Genomic DNA, 21830 nt, shown 5'->3' on the forward strand with positions numbered 1-21830 from the left:
AAAGATAGAGATGGGATAAGATTGAAGAAGAAAATTTATAAAAGAAGAAAGGATGTAAAGACAAGTGCAAATAGGAAAAACAGAGGGAAGGAGGGAGGTGCAAGAAGGGATATATGGAACAATTGAAGAGAGAGTAAGTTTAATGCAGTGGTGCCGACAAGCTTAGGAAAACTCACATTTCCCATCACGCATAGAGGGCCACATCATTGACTACAACTGTGTGACCCCAACAGCTACTAGAGGGAAATGTAGTTTTCAGAGAATTGTACTGTACAAGCTTTCATAATTATCTATACACATGTTAACACATGTACATGCAAGAAGTAATTGCAAATGTTCTACATATGAGGATATACACTGAGTGTACAAAACATTAGGAACCCCTGCTCTTTCCGTGACAGACTGACCAGGTGAATACAGGTGAAAGCTATGATCTCATATTGTCACTTGAAGTTGAAGTTGAAGTTAAATCCACTTCAAGCAGTGTAGATAAAGGGGAGGATACAGGTTAAATAAGGATTTTTAAGCCTTGAGACAATTGAGACGTGGATTGTGTATGTGTGCCATTCAGAGGGTGAATGGGTAAGACATAATATTGAAGTGCCTTTGAATGGGGTATGGTAGTAGGTGCTAGGCGCACAGGTTTGAGTGTGTCAAGAACTGCAAAGCTGCTGGGTTTTTCACTCCTCTTTAGTGTCCAAAGTTTTCATAACTGTGACCTTAATTGCCTACCATCTGTAAGCTACTATTGTCTTAACGACCATTCCACAGGTGCATGTTCATTAATTGTTTATGGTTCATTGAACAAGCATGGGAAACAGTGTTTAACCTGATGAGGACAGGGGGTGCTGTTTTCACTTTGGGGGAAAATCGTACCCAATTTAGACGGCCTCGTACTCTATTCTTGCTCGTACAATATGCATATTATTATTACTATTGGATAGAAAACAAYCTCTAGTTTCTAAAACCGTTTGAATTATGTCTGTGGGTGAAACAGAACTCTTTCTGCAGCGAAATTCATGACAGGAACTGCGAAGGTCTGAAAACGAGGCTCTGTTCTCAGATCAGTTTAAAGCTCTGTATGTATCCTATGGGTCGACATGAACTGCCCCCGCCTTCCCCTGGATGTCAGTAACCAATGAGAATTGGAATGAGATTTCTACGCAGATCTCAGACCTTATAAAGCCACAGAGAACACAGGGAGCTCTCTTTTTCGACGTTCGTCATTGCGCAAAGCAAGACCTCAGGATGGCATTTTGAAACGCTCAGTTATCGGCCTTAGATACAGTGGGGCAAAAAAAGTATTAGTCACCACGATTGTGCAAGTTTCTCCCACTTAAAAAGATGAGAGAGGCCTGTAATTTTCATCATAGGTACCTTCAACTATGACAGACAAAATGAGAAAAAAAAGTCCAGAAAATCACATTGTAGGATTTTTAATGAATTTTATTTGCAAATTATGGTGGGAAAATAAGTATTTGGTCAATAACAAAAGTTTATCTCAATACTTTGTTTATGTACCCTTTGTTGGCAATGGACAGAGGTCAAACGTTTTCTGTAAGTCTTCACAAGGTTTTCACACACTGTTGCTGGTATATTTTGGCCCATTCCTCCATGCAGATCTCCTCTAGAGCAGTGATGTTTTTGGGGCTGTTGCTGGGCAACACGGACTTTCAACTCCCTCCAAAGATTTTCTATGGGGTTGAGATCTGGAGACTTGGCAAGCCACTCCAGGACCTTGAAATGCTTCTTTACGAAAGCCACTCCTTCGTTGCCCGGGCGGTGTGTTTGGGATCATTGTCATGCTGAAAGACCCAGCCACGTTTCATCTTCAATGCCCTTGCTGATTGGAAGAGAGGTTTTCACTCAAAATGTCACGATTACATGGCCCCATTCATTCTGTCCTTTACACGGATCAGTCGTCCTGGTCCCTTTGCAGAAAACAGCCCCAAGCATGATGTTTTCCACCCCCATGCTTCCACAGATAGGTATGGTGTTCTTTGGATGCAACTCAGCATTTTTTGTCCTCCAAACACGACGAGTTGAGTTTTTACCAAAAAGTTCTATTTTGGTTTCATCTGACCATATGACATTTCTCCCAATCTTCTTCTGGATCATAAATGCTCTCTAGCAAACTTCAGACGGGCCTGGACATATACTGGCTTAAGCAGGGGGACACGTCTGGCACTGCAGGATTTGAGTCCCTGGCGGCGTGAGTGTGTTACTGATGGTAGGCTTTGTTACTTTGGTCCCAGCTCTCTGCAGGTCATTCACTAGGTCCCCCCGTGTGGTTCTGGGATTTTTGCTCACCTTCTTGTGATCATTTTGACCCTACGGGGTGAGATCTTGCGTGGAGCCCCCAGATCGAGGGAGATTATCAGTGGTCTTGTATGTCTTCCATGTCCTAATAATTGCTCCCACCGTTGATTTCTTCAAACCAAGCTGCTTACCTATTGCAGATTCAGTCTTTCCCAGCCTGGTGCAGGTCTACAATTTTGTTCTGGGTCCTTTGACAGCTCTTTGGTCTTGGCCATAGTGGAGTTTGGAGTGTGACTGTTTGAGGTTGTGGACAGGTGTCTTTTATACTGATAACAAGTTCAAACAGGTGCCATTAATACAGGTAACGAGTGGAGGACAGAGGAGCCTCTTAAATAAGAAGTTACAGGTCTGTGAGAGCCAGAAATCTTGCTTGTTTGTAGGTGACCAAATACTTATTTTCCACCATAATTTGCAAATAAATTCATAAAAATCCTACAATGTGATTTTTCTGGATTTTTTTTTTCTCATTTTGTCTGTCCATAGTTGAATGTACCTATGATGAAAATTACAGGCCTCTCTCATCTTTTTAAGTGGGAGAACTTGCACAATTGGTGGGCTGACTAAATACTTTTTTTGCCCCACTGTATATCCGTCTGTAAATTAATTCGATATAGGTGTTAGAAACATCATAACGAAGTTATTTTAAACCGAGTTATATCAGTTTTATGCGAGTATATTGCTATTTTCGGAATTTCCTTAGTATTGCGTTTTTGAGGATTTGGGCATGTTGTGGGCCACATAGCTATTGTTAGCTGCTAATTCCAAAGTTGAAGACGACGTTTTACAACCGAGCAACGATTCTTTTTGGACAAAGGACAACTTGCCCAAGATTCTGATGGAAGCTCGTCCAAAAGTAAGAGCTATTTATGATTTATCCGTATTTATGTGGAAAAAATGTAAATGGTTTTTGTCCGCCATTATTGCGGCACTAGTCTGGCTGTAACGCACACTGTATGTCTAGTAACGTAAATTTAAAAAATCTAACTCAGCGGTTTGCATTAATAAACTAATGCATCTTTCATTTGCTGTCCAACCTGTATTTTTTTAGTATTTATTGATTAGATTAGGTGCCTCTCCAAGATGGCGCCGACCAGAATGCATGACCTGTTGCTTACTGTTGACATTGTTATAACCCACGATTTGTGCTGCTAAATATGCACATTTTCGAACAAAAACCTATATGCATTGGTGTAATATGATGTTACAGGAACTGTCATCTGATGAAGTATATCAAGGTTAGTCAAAAATTATATATCTTTGCTGTATTGTTACGATCGCTAACCTGTGGCTGCTGGTAAATTGCTTTGTTTCTGGCTATTGTGCTAAGCCTAATATAATGCTATATTGTGTTTTCGCTGTAAAACACTTAAAAAATCTGACACTGATGTTGCTTTCATTTGCTGTACGCTGTGTATTTTTTCAGAAATGTTTTAAGAAGAGTAATTAGGTATTTTGACGTTGGTCTCTGTAATTATTCTGGCAGCTTCGGCACTATTTCAGATTGCAGCTGCAATGTAGAACTGTGATTTATACCTGAAATATGCAAATAAAACAATAAAAACATTTTGCCTTACAATAAATTATTGTTATTCAGACTGTCATCTGATGAAGTTTTTTCTTGGTTAGTCGCTATTTATATCTTTATTTGGTCGAATTAGTGATGGCTACCTATGCAGAAAAAAAATGGTGGAAAAAAAAAAGTTGTGTCTTTTGTTATGGTGGTTAGCTAATAGAAATACATATTTTGTCTTCCCTGTAAAACATTTTAAAAATGATGGCTGGATTCACAAGATCTGTATCTTTCATTTGGTGTATTGGACTTGTTAATGTGTGAAAGTTAAAAAATATTTTTTTGAAATATTTGAATTTCGCGCTCTGCCTTTTCAGTGGAATGTGGGAGGAGTTCCGCCGGGGCTAGAAAGGTTAAACCCTTTACAATGAAGATCTGTGAAGTTATTTGGATTTTAAGAATTATCTTTGAAAGACAGGGTCCTGAAAAAGGGATGTTTCTTTTTATGCTGAGTTCATATGAAAACAACAAGAAAATAAAAAATGTTGGAATGAATCCAATTAAGAACCCAAATAGCATTATTGTACTACCTTTAGCCAAAGTCACATGGAGAAAGGCACATGGTTCTAGTCTAAAGGGGTGTAGTGTTATACAGGATATAGGGTGTAATTTGAGACAGCCATTGTTATGTTAAAGTAGTTAAAGTAGAGTGTTGTAGGGGATATAGGGTGTAATTTGGGACACGGACAGTCGAAGGTAGTGTTGTGTTGTAGGGGATATAGATTGTCATTTGAGCCACAGCCAAAAGTAGTGCAGTGTTATTGTACGTACAGGATGTCATTTGAGCGACAACTAGTCTTACCTCCTCCATCCTCCTCCTGCAGTTCTTCTTCTGGCTCCTCCTCTGGCTCAGCCGCCTGCTCCTCCTCTGCCTCCTCTGGAGAGAGCGAGAAAGAGAGAGAAAGAGAGAGAGAGAAGGGGGGGGGGGGGGCAAATGGAGAGAGAAAAAGTCAGAGAGCAGTTCAGAGGACAAGATAAGGGACATGGGGCACTGACGAAATCAGGGCAATGTGGTAGACAGGGAAGAAATTAAGAAAGACAAGTGTGGAGAGGAAAAATACATAAATGAGACAAGGGGATGGAGAGACATTAGAATGATGATTAAATAGATAGAATATTAAAGGAATGGAGGGAGATGGAGAGTGAAAAGTGAGATGGAGAGTGTGTGGCTAATAGAGGGCAGAGGATTGGGGCTTTAAAAAAAAAAATGTCAGCAGTGTGCTGAAAGCAATAGGAGCTGAGAGAACAGGCTAATAATAACAGGGTCATAGACTTCCACATGCAAGGCCAAGTGTGGTCCAACAATGACAACACTAACACCTCAGCACAGCAACCCACTCACCTTCCGCCTGCTCCCCCCTAGCAGAGAGAGTGGGGGAAGCAAAAGTGTGTGTGTGAAAGAGAGAGAGAAATTCAGTTACCAATTCAGTTGGCAATAAATGCCAAATTTAAAGTGGCCATCACAGCATTAAATGTATATTATTTCCATACTCACTCGTATTCCTCCTCTACATCAGACATGGCTGCACTAAAAGAAGACCAAAAGGAGAGACAATATAAATGTCATATATAAATCACCAACCTCTTTACAATACAATACTCTGACTGATTATCTAGCAACTATCACACACTACCACGATACATTACATTTACATTTAAGTCATTTAGCAGACGCTCTTATCCAGAGCGACTTACAAATTGGTGCATTCACCTTATGATATCCAGTGGAAAAACCACTTTACAATAGTGCATCTAACTCTTTTAAGTGGGGGGGGGTTAGAAGGATTACTTTATCCTATCCTAGGTATTCCTTAAAGAGGTGGGGTTTCAGGTGTCTCCGGAAGGTGGTGATACTCCGCTGACCTGGCGTCGTGAGGGAGTTTGTTCCACCATTGGGGTGCCAGAGCAGCGAACAGTTTTGACTGGGCTGAGCGGGAACTGTACTTCCTCAAGTAGGGAGGCGAGCAGGCCAGAGGTGGATGAACGCAGTGCCCTTGTTTGGGTGTAGGGCCTGATCAGAAGCCTGAAGGTACGGAGGTGCCGTTCCCCTCACAGCTCCGTAGGCAAGCACCATGGTCTTGTAGCGGATGCGAGCTTCAACTGGAAGCCAGTGGAGAGAGCGGAGGAGCGGGGGTGACGTGAGAGAACTTGGGAAGGTTGAACCACAGACGGGCTGCGGCGTTCTGGATGAGTTGTAGGGGTTTAATGGCGACAGGCAGGAAGCCAGCCAACAGCGAGTTGCAGTAATCCAGAGGGAGATGACAAGTGCCTGGATTAGGACCTGCGCCGCTTCCTGTGTGAGGCAGGGTCGTAGTCTTCGAATGTTTGTAGAGCACATATGTCAGAGTCAAGCCCGCGGGCCACATCCGGCCCGCGAAGAAGGTTTTTTACGGCCCCTGGGAGATCTTGATTTATTATTAGAACCGGCCCGCAGACCGCAGCAAGCCGGCAGCCCGCAGATCTTTTACACGCACCAATACTACATTTCCCACAATGCAACGGTGACGCACCGAGCAGTAGGCTGCTTCATTTCAATATTTATTGGCACAGCAGTCGTCAGCATCACAGTAAAATTAACTTTCAGATACCCATCAAAAATGCAAAACGGAAGGTGGACACTGAGAACCGGGGGTTTCAAACAAGGTGGGAGTCGGAGTATATGTTCACGGAGGTAGCTGGAAACCTGTGTGTCTTCTGTGTGGAGAAAGTGTGCTAAGTACAAAGAGTATATAATCTGAGACGACATTATGAAACGAAACACGCGGACAAAACAAGAATATGGACATGGAACAAAGCTACAAAAGGCAGAGGAATTAAAACGAGGCCTCAAATCTCGACAGGCTCTGTTCAAAAAGCCAAATCACAAGGCCAGGCTGCTGTCAAGGCCAGTTTATTTGGCAGAAAAGATCGCTAAATTCAGCCCGGCCATTTACGGAGGGGTTCATCAAAAACTGCATGATTAAAGTGTTGTGACGAAGTTTGCCCAGAAAAAAGGCAACTCTTTTAAATGATGTAGTCTGAGCAGAACACCATTGCCGAGAGAGTAGACCAGTTGTCCACATCTCTAAAAGAGCAGCTTGTGAAAAAGGAAAAGATTCATTGCATATTCTTGGCTGTGGATGAGAGCACCGACATTTCTGACATTGCCCAGTTGTCAATTTTCATCCGCGGAGTGGACTCCACGCTAAGCGTGACAGAGGAGTTTTTGGCTTTACGTCCTATGCATGGCACAAACGACGGCATGATTTATATGAGAGGTGTCAAGATGTGTAAATGAGAGATGGAGCGCCTTGGGAAAACTCGTGGTGTTTGACAACCGACGGAGCACCTGCGATGTGTGACACAGGAGCGGACTGGTGGCGAAGATACGGGAAAAGATGCAAGAGGAAAACGCGACAGGTGAGCTGCAGCTTATCATTGTATCATACACCAGGAGCGTTTCGTGAGAAGCCTTGAAAATGGAGCATGTAATGAGCATCATCACGCGCCACAGTTAACTTTATCAGAGCCAAAGGTTTGAACACCGCCAGTTCAAGGCATTTCTGACGGAGTTAGAAACGGAGCATGGTGATTGCCTTATCACACAGAGGTGCTGATGGCTAAGCCAGGGAAAGGTGCTTCAAAGATGTTTCGAGCTTCGTGAGGAGATTTGTCTGTTCTTGGACAGCAAAGGGAAAGACACAACACAACTCCAGACGAAATGTTTCTGTGTGAAATGGCTTTTCTGTGTGACATTACGAGTCATCTGAATGCAATGAACTTGCAGCTGCAGGGTCGGGATCATGTCATCTCTGATATGTACAGTACAGTGAAGGCATTTAAAACCAAAACTGACTCTGTGGGAGACGCAGATGCTGAAAGAAAATTTGAGCCACTTCCCAGTGCCAGACCATGAAAGAGAAGCTCTCTACCAGTGCGTTCCCGACGCACAGTTGGCTGATAAAAATAGTATGCTTGCCGCTGACTTTCGACGCCGATTTGCTGACTTTGAAGCACAAAAAAGCAGGTTGGAACTGCTCGGTAACCTATTGCTGTTGACGTGGAAAGCTCACCACCAAACCTCCAAATGGAGTTGATTGACCTCCAATGCAATGATGCACTGAGGGCAAAATATGCGGCAGGGTGCTGCGGAGTTCGCCCGTTTCCTCCCCGACACAATGCCCCAGCTGCGCATCCAGGCTGCTCAAACGTTGTCTATGTTGGCAGCACATACCTTGTGGAACAACTGTTTTCTTTGATGAACCTGAACAAACATCACACAGAAGTCGACTTACTGCTGAACACCTCCACTCAATTCTGAGGATTTCCTCAGCTCAGAGCCTTACCCCGAACATTGATGAACTTGTGGAAAAGATGGGACACCACCAAGTATCACCCTCAACCTCAAACAAGTGAACATTACGTGGCAATCACATATTTAGAGTTTTTACTCAGTTCAAGTTTAAAATTAAAGTTTAATATTGTTTTCACTGCATGTTACTTCTCCTTAAACAAAGTTGTTGTTTTGATTAATAGATTTTTGCACTTTATTTTATTGTATTCAATCCAATTATATTTTAAAAATATTTCAGTTGAGTGGATGAAGAAAATTGCTATTATTTTTTTTCTTTGAAGTAAATTTAGCCCACTTTTGCTAAAATAGAAATATAGGCTACTGATGGTGCCCTTGAATACCGGTTCTTTCATTTAATGTTCATGTTATGGGGATTTTTATATAAAGGAAATTTGTCTTTTGTGTCTGTTGAAAATTAAAGATTACTGACAGAGCCATAAGAAAATATTGCTTTATTTATCTGACATATTGGAATATATTTTTTAGGTTTTCAGTAGGTTCAATTAGGTTCACTAGACTAATGCGTCATTTAAAATTTTTTCATGAACATTCGAACAGTCGCGCCCGGCTTGTAGCTAAATTTTTTATTTGGCCCTCCGTCCATTTGACTTTGACACCCTGTTGTAGAGCATGAACCTACAGGAACGGTCACCGCTTGATGTTAGTTTGAGAACGACAGGGTGTTGTCCAGGATACAGCCAAGTCTTAGCACTCTAGGAGGAGGACACAATGGAGTTGTCAACCGTGACGGCGACAATCAGGAACGGGCAGTCCTTCCCCGGGAGGAAGAGCAGCTCCGTCTTGCCGAGTGCAGCTTGAGGTGGTGATCCCGTCATCCACACTGATATGTCTGCCAGACATGCAGAGATGCGATTCGCCACCTGGTTATCAGAGGAAAGGAGAAGATTAATTGGTGTGTCGTCTGCATAGCAATGATAGGAGAGACCATGTGAGGATATGACAGAGCCAAGTGACTTGGTGTATAGCGAGAATAGGAGAGGGCCTAGGACAGAGCCCTGGGGGACACCAGTGGTGAGAGCACGTGGTGCGGAGACAGATTCTCGCCACGCCATCTGTAGGAGCGAACCTGTCAGGTAGGACGCAATCCAAGCGTGGGCCGCGCCGAGATGCCCAACTCGGAGAGGGTGGAGAGAGGAATCTGATGGTTCACAGTATCAAAGGCAGCCGATAGGTCTAGAAGGATGAGACAGAGGAGAGAGGAGTTAGCTTTAGCAGTGCGGAGCGCCTCCGTGACACAGAGAAGAGCAGTCTCAGTTGAATGACTAGTCTTGAAACCTGACTGATTTGGATCAAGAAGCTCATTCTGAGAGAGATAGCAGGAGAGCTGCCAAGGACGGCACGTTCAAGAGTTTTGGAGAGAAAAGAAAAAAAGAGGATACTGGTCTGTAGTTGTTGACATCGGAGGGATCGAGTGTAGGTTTTTTCAGAGAGGGTGCAACTCTCGCTCTCTTGAAGACGGACGTAGCCAGCGTCAAGGATGAGTTGATGAGCGAGGTGAGGTAAGGGAGAAGGTCTCCGGAAATGTCTGGAGAGAGAGAGGAGGGGATAGGGTCAAGCGGCAGGTTGTTGGGCGGCCGGCCGTCACAAGACGCGAGATTTCATCTGGAGAGAGAGGGGGAAAGAGGTCAAAGCACAGGTAGGCAGTGTGAGCAGAACCAGCGGTGTCGTTTGACTAGCAAACGAGGATCGATGTCGTCGACCTTCTTTTCAAAATGGTTGACGAAGTCATCCGCAGAGAGGAGGAGGGGGGAGGAGGAGGATTCAGAGGAGGAGAAGTGGCAAAGAGCTTCCTAGGGTAGAGGCAGATGCTTGGAATTTAGAGGGTAGAAAGTGGCTTTAGCAGCAGAGACAGAAGAGGAGAATGTAGAGAGGAGGGAGTGAAAGGATGCCAGGTCCGCAGGGAGGCGAGTTTTCCTCCATTCCCTCGGCTGCCGGAGCCCTGTTCTGTGAGCTCGCAATGAGACGTCGAGCCACGGAGCAGGAGGGAGGACCGAGCGGCCTGGAGGATAGGGGACATAGAGAGTCAAAGATGCAGAAAGGGAGGAGAGGAGGTTGAGGAGCAGAATCAGGAGATAGGTTGAGAAGGTTTGAGCAGAGGGAAGAGATGATAGGATGAAGAGGAGAGAGTAGCGGGAGAGAGAGAGCGAAGGTTGGGACGGCGCGATACCATCCGAGTAGGGGCAGTGTGGAAGTGTTGGATGAGAGCGAGAGGGAAAAGGATACAAGGTAGTGGTCGGAGACTGGAGGGGAGTTGCAATGAGATTAGTGGAAGAACAGCATCTAGTAAAGATGAGGTCAAGCGTATTAACTGCCTGTGAGTAGGAGGGGAAGGTGAGAGGGTGAGGTCAAAAGAGGAGAGGAGTGGAAAGAAGGAGGCAGAGAGGAATGAGTCAAAGGTAGACGTGGGGAGGTTAAAGTCACCCAGAACTGTGAGAGGTGAGCCATCCTCAGGAAAGAACTTATCAGGGCGTCAAGCTCATTGATGAACTCTCCAAGGGAACCTGGAGGGCGATAAATGATAAGGATGTTAAGCTTGAAAGGGCTGGTAACTGTGACAGCATGGAATTCAAAGGAGGTGATAGACAGATGGGTCAGGGGAGAAAGAGAGAATGTCCACTTGGGAGAGATGAGGATCCCAGTGCCACCACCCCGCTGACCAGAAGCTCTCGGGGTGTGCGAGAACACGTGGGCAGACGAGGAGAGAGCAGTAGGAGTAGCAGTGTTATCAGTGGTAATCCATGTTTCCGTCAGTGCCAAGAAGTCGAGGGACTGGAGGGAAGCATAGGCTGAGATGAACTCTGCCTTGTTGGCCGCAGATCGGCAGTTCCAGAGGCTGCCGGAGACCTGGAACTCCACGTGGGTCGTGCGCGCTGGGACCACCAAATTAGAGTAGCAGCGGCCACGCGGTGTGAAGCGTTTGTATGGTCTGCGCAGAGATACAAAATCAAATAGGTGATTTTCTTTTTTTGAAAGTCAATTTGATGGCTTAATCATTTTTCCCCTGTGCTTGGTTAGGTTAATTCAGTTCACAGAACTCACTACATCAAAGCAAAATAATTTCCCAATAAACAGATGATGCGTGAAGGATGCTCAGTTTCTCCTGCTGATCACACATACAGTTGAAGTCATAAGTTTACATATACTTAAGTTGGAGTCATTAAAACTCATTTTTCAACCACTCCACAGATTTCTTGTTAACAAACTATAGTTTTGGCAAGTCGGTTAGGACATCTACTTTGTGCATGACACAAGTCATTTTTCCAACGATTGTTTACTGACAGATTATTTCAAATATAATTCACTGTGTCACAAATTCACTGGGTACATAACTACATAAAAGTTGATTGTGTCTTTAAACAGCTTGGAAAATGCCAGAAAATTATGTCATGGCTTTATAAGCTTCTGATAGGCTAATTGACATAGTTTGAGTCAATTGGAGGTGTACCTGTGGATGTATTTCAAGGTCTACCTTCAAACTCAGTGCCTCTTGCTTGACATCATGGGAAAATCAAAAGAATTCAGCCAAGACCTCAGAAAAAAAATTGTAGACCTCCACAAGCCTGGTTCATCCTTGGGAGCAATTTCCAAACGCTTGAAGGTACCATGTCCATTTGTACAAACAATAGTACGCAAGTACAAACACCATGGGACCACGCAGCCGACATACCACTCAGGAAGGAGATGCGTTCTGTCTCCTAGAGATGAACGTACTTTGGTGCGACAACTGCAAATCAATCCCAGCAAAACAGCAAATGACCATGTGAAGATGCTGGAGGAAACAGGTACAAAAGTATCTATATCCACAGTAAAACGAGTCATATATCGACATAACCTGAAAGGCCGCTCAGCAAGGAAGAAGCCACTGCTCCAAAATCGCCATTAAAAAGCTAGACTATGGTTTGCAACTGCACATGGGGACAAAGATCGTACTTTTTGGAGAAATGTCCTCTGGTTTGATGAGACAAAAAAAGAACTGTTCGGCCATAATGACCATCGCTATGTTTGGAGGAAAAAGGGGGAGCCTTGCAAGCCGAAGAACACCATCCCAACCGTGAAGCACGGGGGTGGCAGCATCATGTTGTGGGGGTGCTTTTCTGCAGGAGGGACTAGTGCACTTCACAAAATAGATGGCATCATGAGGATGGAAAATTATGTTGATATATTGAAGCAACATCTCAAGACATCAGTCAGGAAGTTAAAGCTTAGTCGCAAATGGGTCTTCCAAATGGACAATGACCCCAAGCACACTTCCAAAGTTGTGGCAAAATGGCTTAAGGACAACAAAGTCAAGGTATTGGGGTGGCCATCACAAAGACCTGACCTCAATATTATAGAAAATGTTTGGGCAGAACTGAAAAAGTGTGTGCAAGCAAGGAGGCCTACAAACCTGACTCAGTTACACCAGCTCTGTCAGGAGGAATGGGCCAAAATTCACCCAACTTATTGTGGGAAGCTTGTGGAAGGCTACCCGAAACGTTTGACCCAAGTTAAACAATTTAAAGGCAATGCTACCAAATACTATTGAGCATATGTAAACTTCTGACCCACTGGGAATGTGATAAAAGCATAAATAAATAGGAAATGTGAAAAACTGAGTTTAAATGTATTTGGCTAAGGTGTATGTAAACTTCCGACTTCAACTGTATGTTTGATCACACTCATTTGTTTGGTCATGAGTGTGTCATGAGTATTGGTCATCCTTTTTTGCTACCCTCTCTAATGTTATTGGTCTTGGCCTGTTGCCCTGTCCTTTGATAGCTACATTTGGAGTTCCATCTGTGCTGCAGTCTCACCAAAACTAAAGCAGATGTTTTGTGCATACTGTAGCCCACCGACAGATCTTACTTCACTTGATGTCCTCCAAACCATCCACTGTATCAGCCTGGTTGAAAGACCTAATGTATTTTCTTCATTTAGAAAAAATTTAATACACAGAGCATGTACTGATAACTTTTTCCTTAGATGGCGACCTTTACTTTCCTTTTTTAAACAATTACACTCTGTTGATCAGGAGTAAGAATTTGGGCCGACAGGGGAAGGGAGGGGACAATATATTGCGATGTGTTTTACTATTATTTTCATATTGTATGTTTTTTATTTTTTGGGGGGCTCCTTTTGTTTGTTTTCACTTTATTGTTTGTTGGGGGGGAGCGCGGGGTGGGGTCTTGTTCCAATTAGAAAATTATGTGTTTGTAGTTATACCACAAATTGAAATTGTATGCCTTCATATTTCCAATAAAAATCAATATATAAGAAAATAATGGGTATTCGTTGTTGGGGATGAATCAGAATGAGTTGGGTAACATAGATAAGATGTTTTATTTTCATAATATGCTTGTGAGATACTTGTCATTAAAATATTTCCCTTTGTCTATAGGGTTGGTAGTTGCAGTTATCACTTCTGAGCTAGGGCTTAGTCACTTGGGGCCCAGAGAGGGGAGAGGTCAGGCTTGTCTTCATATGTCAATGTATCTGTTAAACCATGTGGTGCTATGTAGAATATCAGAAGGGGAGGAGGACAGAATGGAACATTGTCTTCTTATGGGAATGTGTCTGTAACTATTCCTAAACCATGTGAAGGGATGGCGTTATTAATGGGGAACCAGTTAGTTATCTCATACAATGTCTGTACGCCAGTCACTCCCTACTTTTCTCATTGGGGGAAAGAGTATGGCAGTGTCTGCAACCATTGTATGTCCCCTATGAGGTTGCCCTTATCTTGACATAGTATATGACCTAAGAGGCTCACTGTCTTCAGTGAGTTTGTCAGGTTTGGGTGTATTTGAGATGGGAGTATCTAGGATTGACAATTGATATATGCCATTGGATGAGGTAATGTTTTAGTACTATAAAGTACCAAGAATGAGATAACAACCTTGTTTAGGAGACCAAACTGAACGATAATTTATAGCGAATGCTGTCTAGCTATGGGATACTCCTCTCTCAAGTAAAAGTCTTTCTTTGTGAAGCAGTTCCTATTATCTGTGGTTTGTCATGTCAACTAGGGGGTGGATCTTTGCTATAAAAGATCTCAGTTGCCATTATGTTGGCCACTCTCAACTATTTCATTAGAGATACTGAAATGTTGAAAGTCAAATGCTATTGCAAAAGCTTAATGATTATTAAAGGTGAAGTTTAAGTGTAACTCTGACTGGTGTTTGGTTTGCTCTCTCATCATTTGGTAATACAGGAAATTGCCACGACATTGTTCACATGACATAGAGAAAGACACACACACTCACAAGGGGATTGTTTGTGTTGGACCATAAATTGTCCCATGGTGCTGACATCTTCCTTGCTGACAAGCAGAGAGATTGACAGTGTGAACAGGTAAAAATGTTATGGCAGTAAAACACAATGGGAGATAAAGTTTCTAGCACTTTCTTCAGTTCCCCTTCTTTATTTCTCTTCTCTATTTCCCAGTCCTATTTGTCATCTTGAACAATAGACCAATAGATTACTTTGTTGTGAAGTAGAGTAAACTTGATGGTACACAGCAAATTGGCTAGTGTTCATTTTTCAGTGTAACATTTCTAGCATTGATTCAGGAACTAATTTCACTCTATAAGAGTGAAATTAACACTCAGTGGTGCAAAATAATCTCCTGCGTTGGTGTTGATAGCCAAAATTAAAACAGTCCCATCAAAACCACCACCATCATTATCATATTTCCCAGCATGCTCTACTGCAGGTAGCTTTTTTAGGATTGTTTTTAATATCTGTGTTTTTGCATGTACATTGAATAATCAATAATCTTATGCTGGACAAATATAAATAACATGTTTTTCTAAATTAATCCAGTCAGTTAGTAGGATTTATTGCACTTGTTACTGAAATGGTTGTTCTGGTTTAAATGGTTTACGTAGTCTTATTTTTAAATCAAGCTTCCTAACCCTGACAGTCATTCCGAATGCAGGTTAATAAAAATTACAACTGTAGGATATTCTAACTTTGTCTGGATTCCAAATAGAAATTACACATGACTTTGCCAGCCAGCATAATATGATTTAGGCCATCAAGGTAAGGCCTTATAATATATGTAATGTAAAGTCATAAAGTCTCATTTGTAAAATATTCACCTGGGTACTAATTTGGTGAAAGTCACAGGCCTTTAAATAGAAAGGTTTCAACAAGAATTTAACACTAACTCTAGATTAACACTGAGTATTAATTACCCCACATTTGAGTAATACTGGCAAGTGTAATACGAAGTGTGTAATTAACATGCAAAATGTAACTGTCACGGCCGTCATCGGAAGGAGACCAAGGTGCAGCGTTGTGAGCGTACATTTTCCTTTATTATTGTAAATGTCGCCAACAAAACAAGAAATAAAGAACGATAGACAGCTGTACCTGATTGAGAATTATACCCGGCCAAAACATAGAAATAAAGAAACTAGAATGCCCACCCTAGTCACACCCTGGCCTAACCAAAATAGATAATTAAAAAGCCTCTCTATGGCCAGGGTGTGACAGTGACACTATAAACAGAGTTCTTTTTACACTCTGTAGAGTTGGCCCATATGTTATTGGCGGTAGTGTTAAAATGTACTCTAAGTGTTGATATAATACTGCAAAATGTACTGTGATAGTCATGGTTGGTTATACTTGGGTTTGTATAATCAAAACCTATAGGTCTGGTCCTCAGCAATACATTTTGTCATTGAATATAAGGGCTTTATAAAACTTGAAACTTGTGGCCTGGGGTTGGTTTCAGCACATAAGAGTTAATTAGATTGAATTCTGGTCCTTCTTTCACCAGTACTTCTTTCTCATTTTGTCTATCAACCCCTATTATTTGTGTCTATCAACCCCTATTCTCTTCCTCGTCTGTCTATTAACCCCTCTTCCCTTTTCCCAGTGACGTCTCTCCACAGTGGTGTCAGCTGAAAATATATAGCATAGCATTGCCCAGGAAATATTTATAGTGCACATAGCTGTTGCCACGCCTCTCCCTCACTTGGTTTTGAGCCTGAAACAATGTTGGCCATCCCCCTTTCCAACGGGTGTCATGGGTAATGAGTTACTCAGTGTGATTACCTAGCCAACAGAAGGGACAATGAGACGCACTGACAGATGGACGAAGGGACACATGGTGGGTGACAACATTGGTGGAGGTCCAGTGCTGATAGAGTTGGTCCTGTCGTTACCTTGCTTCCAAAGCTCCACGCCACTCCACTTCTGTTTGACTTCTCGTGATTGTTTGTGGTACTACATTGTCATGAGTTGACTGACGTTTTTTCTTCAGTAGACTGTTTTTCAATGTATTAGGTTAGTTATATGATGTGCTCCTAAAAGCTAGTCCTGGATCTGCTTTCCTCTCCCTAACCATTACCATATTCATTTTAAGACAATTATCAATGCTAGATCAGTACTCCCTGTTTTTACCGGCCTACATATGAAATCCACCAGTGTTTAAGACCGGACTTATGCTAGATCTAGGCCTATACCCAAGATAATTCCACTCTAACCAGGAACAGGGTCATGTTCATTAGGCACCAAGGTAAAAAAAAAAAAAACAGACAAACGGGGAGAGACAATCTGGAATTGTCCAATAAGAAACATAATTTAGTTTTTCTGTTGCAAAACATTTAAAAACATTTTCCATTATGTGCCCCAATGACCGACCCAGGAGAAGCCAGCATGGATAAGGAAAAAGGGTGTGAACTCAAGCTGAGGGAGGGTTAAGAATGCCAGCCTAGCAATAGGCCTAACAGGTGAGGCAGCGGAAACCCACCATTTGGAACTAAATGGCAGTTGGTTGCCTAAGCAGTCCAGCAAGACAGACAGCCGGGATTTGAGGGAAGTACTCCGAGACATCGGCGGAGGGAGCATTAACGGTTGTATTCTGATGGGTTAATTTTAGTCAAGGACACCGTGGGAGAGGATGGTAGGCAGGGTGGGGAGACGGTGGGAGATTAGGGTGAGTCACACCGGCCATTATCACTGCTATAGGGGCGAGGACCGTATTAATAGTCCTAGGAGGGAGGGAGGGCGGGGATCACTGCTCCTAGCTATCGGTCTGTCGGAATGTCTATCAATCTATCTAACCCGGTGGGAATGAGGAAGAGGAGGGAGGAAGAAGAGACAGTTGGCACAGTATGACGGACTAGCTGACTGGACATTAGGGATGGCTACAAGTGCTAAAAGGTCAATGAATGCCCTGGACTTATCCCAGCCACTGCTATTAAAGTACAATCCATAATCATCCACAGTAGACTATATACTCAAAAACCATACATGACCAGGCCTACATTGATTAGTACATGCAATAAATATATGCACCAACTAAAAACACTGACAGAGTATAAGTTTGATCTAACAGGTACAAAAACTGATCCCACAGACAGACAGATAAGGGATTCCTAACACAAATATACATAAGACGCCAGTTTTCCGGACACAGCTTACTAGGTTTAACAATTTCTGTCTGAGAAACTGAGCCTACATGACCAAAACAGAGCAGTATCAAGATGTGAAAGGTCATTCAGAACCTGGATGTACAGGGAGAGTTGTAGAAAGACTTACCGAGAGCAAGGTGAGGTTTCAATGGTGTGACAGACAGATACACAGACCAACAGACAGAGGAGCACTGGAGAATGACTATTGTAGTGAGAGACAATGGGAGTTTTATACAGGGGAGGGGTGGTGATGGGCAGTGTGCGTATGTGTAGGGCAGAGGGCCATGGGCGGATTAGGAGAGAACTTTGGGAGAGAAAGACAACCACATCCTGGGATTAAGAGAACGAGGGAATGACCTCACTGAACAAGGGGGGCAGGTGGAGAGAGAGAGACACAGACACACAGAGAGTGAAAGGGGAGAGAGAAAGGGGAGACAAAAGAGGGATGAGAGGCGCATACCAGGGCCAGAAATAAATGCCCAGCAATAGGTGGGATGAGTATTTTCTTCCCTCTCTTTCCACAAATAGGGTCGTCCGTTCATAGTGGGACTCCGGGAAACTGGTAGTAAAACAAGTAAAACCCATACTAAAGAGAGTTGAATGGGGTATTGTCGGGATACATGTTGATTAACTGATTGTTATGGCTAAATATGGCTGGTGTGATAATGAGAATGCATGGCTAATGTTTAGTGTGATAACTCTTCATTTATCAAAGATGAACTGAAGTGATTTGAACTTTAGCACTCACAGACCGTGATAATAACAGTTTTATTTTCAAATACAACAAATAGATATAAATATCTGACATTCAGTTTCTCCATGAAGACACCACTGCCATTGTCACCATGATAATCTGTGGAGAGAGAAAGCTGAGGGAGATAGAGCAAGAGAGGAGAAAAAAAGAGGGTCAATATCAGACATCATGTGTCAGTGAATAGCTGTACTGTGTTTAAGAATGTGTGTGTGTGTGTGTGTGTGTGTACCTGTGTGTTGGTGTTCTACTGTGTTACGCTGCCCTCCTGGTCAATGAAGGGAATGAAACAATCCAGATGAAAGAGGGAGGGCCGGGCATTCAGGACCAGCCTGTCCTCCCCAATGTCCAGAACAAGGGACTTAGAGGAGGCCTGGAAAGAGGAGGAGGGAGGGAATGAAGGAGAGAGGACAAGAGAATGTTGCTGATTTACATATTAATGTTGTAACACGCACCCAAAGTTGACCAGAAAAAACCTCTGGGCCCTATTAAATCACTGCCACTTATGTTGATTGGATAATTATTTTAAAAAGGTGTGTTGGTGTGTTGGTGCTGGGTCCTGGGGACATCCTGTGGGTCCCCAGGACCAGCTAAGAAGAACACTGGCATAGAGTATAGGGAGGGAGTGAGTAAGCAGTTTAACACATTGAGTATATGGAATTAAGAATGGGTTCACAATAAAGTATATAGATATAGGGTAAGGAAACAGTTTGAGCATAGGTGGTGAAGGATGGGTTCAGGACATAGTCTATAGGGAAAGGGTGTCGAATCTGTATGAATTATAATGATATGATATGGCTTGAGAGGGGGAATAACCCGGCCCCAGGGTGGTTTGAGTTAAATAAAAATGCAATAAACTTTAAAATGACTAAATAATGGACCTACATTCATATAGTTTCTTGACTGTGTCCAGCTCACTAATAATCACTAGATAGTCTGGGAGCATCGAAAATTCCCCCAAACAATGGATAGAGGACTATTTTTACAAATTTTGACAGTGAGGAAATACAACAGATTTTTTGTGCGGCCCTCCGAATGCTTCCCCTGGGTCAAAATGACTGATACCACTGCTATAGGGGAAGAGATTAAACACAGAGTATAGGGGGAGGGTCACAGCCGTTTAAAGAAGAGGACCAAGGTGCAGCGTGGTGAGCGTACATTTTCTTTATTAACTCAAAATGACGCCAAACAAAACAATAAACACTACAAAACCAAACCATGAAGCTCAAAGGCTATGTGCCCTAAACAAAGTCAACTTCCCACAAAGACAGGTGGGAAAAAAGGCTACCTAAGTATGGTTCCCAATCAGAGACAACGATAGACAGCTGTCCCTGATTGAGAACCATACCCGGCCAAAACATAGAAATAGAAAATCCTAGAAACACAAAACATAGAATGCCCACCCCAACTCACGCCTTGACCAAACCAAAAGAGACATAAAAAGGATCTCTAAGGTCAGGGCATGACAGGGAGAGGGATGTGTTTAGGACTGGGCTTGTGTCTCTTGTTCTGGATCGGTGTCCCTTATACGGGACAGCTGTTGCTCAATATGCATAATGTGACTAGAACGTCGCTGTAAACAACAACCAATTTTCCGGTACATATAAGTGTCTTATATGGGCAGAAAGCTTACACTCTTGTTAATCTAACTGCATTGTCCAATTTACAGTAGCTATTACAGAGGAAAAAATACCATGCTATTGTTTGAAGAGCTAGCACAACAACAAAACACTTATCACGGCGACATGTTTGATACATTCACATCTGAAGGTATATCATGTACTTACATTCTGAAATCTTGCTCTGATTTGTCATCCTAAGGGTCCCAGAGATAAAATGTAGTATAGTTTTGTTTGATAAAATCCTTTTTCATTTCCTAAAAATATCCATGTAGTATGCACGACTGATTTTGAATTTCCACTCGTTGAACTTGCAAAGAAAGAAATCTGTTAAAATCGAATGCAAACTTTGTTTCAACCAGTCAAATTAGGTTTGAATTTATAACTCAGACACTCTTAAAAATAACCAGCCTTTGCTATATTATTCTGCATTCAGTATATCCTATGGCAAGCCAATTTTAGCCAGGAAGACATGACATCACTTGATTGACTGTATCTTGGTCCAATGACCACCTATCATTTTGAAACATAGCTAGCTAGATAGCCAATGGGCTGTGCTTTAAAAGGGTATGTGTTTCAAAAGAACTTACAATATGGCTACTAATACTGGAAAAGCTAAATCAAAGTCCAGGTCTACAGATTTTAGACGATATTATAGCAGAAATCTACCAGGAAAGTGTCACGAACTAAGTTAGTGAATATAGTTTAGACTCAACAGCTAAAAGAGAGGACGTGACCTTAGACTGGCAAGTGAAATACGTTTTTTTTATATTATATATATAAAATCCCGAATGAAATATGTGCATGAATAGTAAACAAGGTACTCGAAAGCCATATCATGTCAAAGTCAACATACAATACACATTGGGCTCCTGGGTTGCGCAGTGGTCTAACACACTGCAGTACCTGGTTTTGAATCCAGGCTGTATCACATCCGGTCGTGATTGGGAGTCCCATAGTGTAGCGCACAATCGGCCCAGCATCGTCCAGGGTAGGCCGTCATTGTAAATAAGAATTTGTACTGACTTGGCTAATAAAATAAAGGTTCATTTTATTAATTAAAAAAAATATTGATACACACTTCACCACAGTGTTCACCCTACTCTATATAATATGTTTATAGATGTGTTGTATATTTGATGTATTGCCAAAAAAAAGGTTCAATAAAATAAGTAATAAACTTGAGTTCTTAAACTTGATTTGTATTTAATGTTTTATCTTCAATAGTGGTAAAGACTCAGACTTCAAAGAGACCACATTCAAGTCCTCCATCCCCCACTTAGTCTGACTGCTGCTCTCTCTGGCTCCACACCAACCCCCACCCGGCCATTTAGAGGTGTGAACACCCAGCCAGCAAAGAGCTAGAGGATGGTAAGTGCTTTACAGCAGAAAGAGACTTGGGACCAACAGCACAATCTTGTGTAGAGGACTCAAGGTGCTCTAAATACTGTAATTGTAAATAGTGTGTAAATGTTTTTTTGTTTTTTTTACTTTGTGTGTGGTTTGTGGTGTGTTCACTTATGACATTAGATCAGTGTTGGCTGCTAACTTGGCCCTTATCTTAAATATTTCACTTCTGTGTTTGGAGACATTAGATCAGCATTCTTGTCACGTCTCCTGTTAGTAAATTTTATGTAGGGAAGCTAATAATCCATCATGTATGACATTCCTGGGAGTGTGTAAACTTGTATTTTTTATTAGCATAGCGTTTTTGTATGTTTTCTATAGTTATGTTCTTGAAAATGTATCAATTTACCAATTCGGCCACTTGGAGGCCACTTGGGTACATTTGGGAAAATCGTGAGGGGCACCTGGG

The 21830-nt window shown here is 42.4% G+C and overlaps 1 protein-coding gene across 1 annotated transcript in view; it reads right to left on the reverse strand.

Moving 5' to 3' along the window:
• LOC112074023 (troponin T, slow skeletal muscle-like) overlaps positions 1-4762 on the reverse strand; it is an 8085-nt gene extending 3323 nt beyond the window's left edge. Inside the window, exon 1 of the mRNA XM_070440361.1 lies at positions 4692-4762. The gene's annotated coding sequence lies outside the window, so the exon portion shown is untranslated. The remainder of the gene's footprint in view (positions 1-4691) is intronic.
• Positions 4763-21830: the final 17068 nt, after the last annotated feature.

Source organism: Salvelinus sp. IW2-2015, unplaced genomic scaffold (genome assembly GCF_002910315.2).
Source record: "Salvelinus sp. IW2-2015 unplaced genomic scaffold, ASM291031v2 Un_scaffold2467, whole genome shotgun sequence".
In the NCBI taxonomy this organism is placed as follows: Eukaryota; Metazoa; Chordata; class Actinopteri; order Salmoniformes; family Salmonidae; genus Salvelinus; species Salvelinus sp. IW2-2015.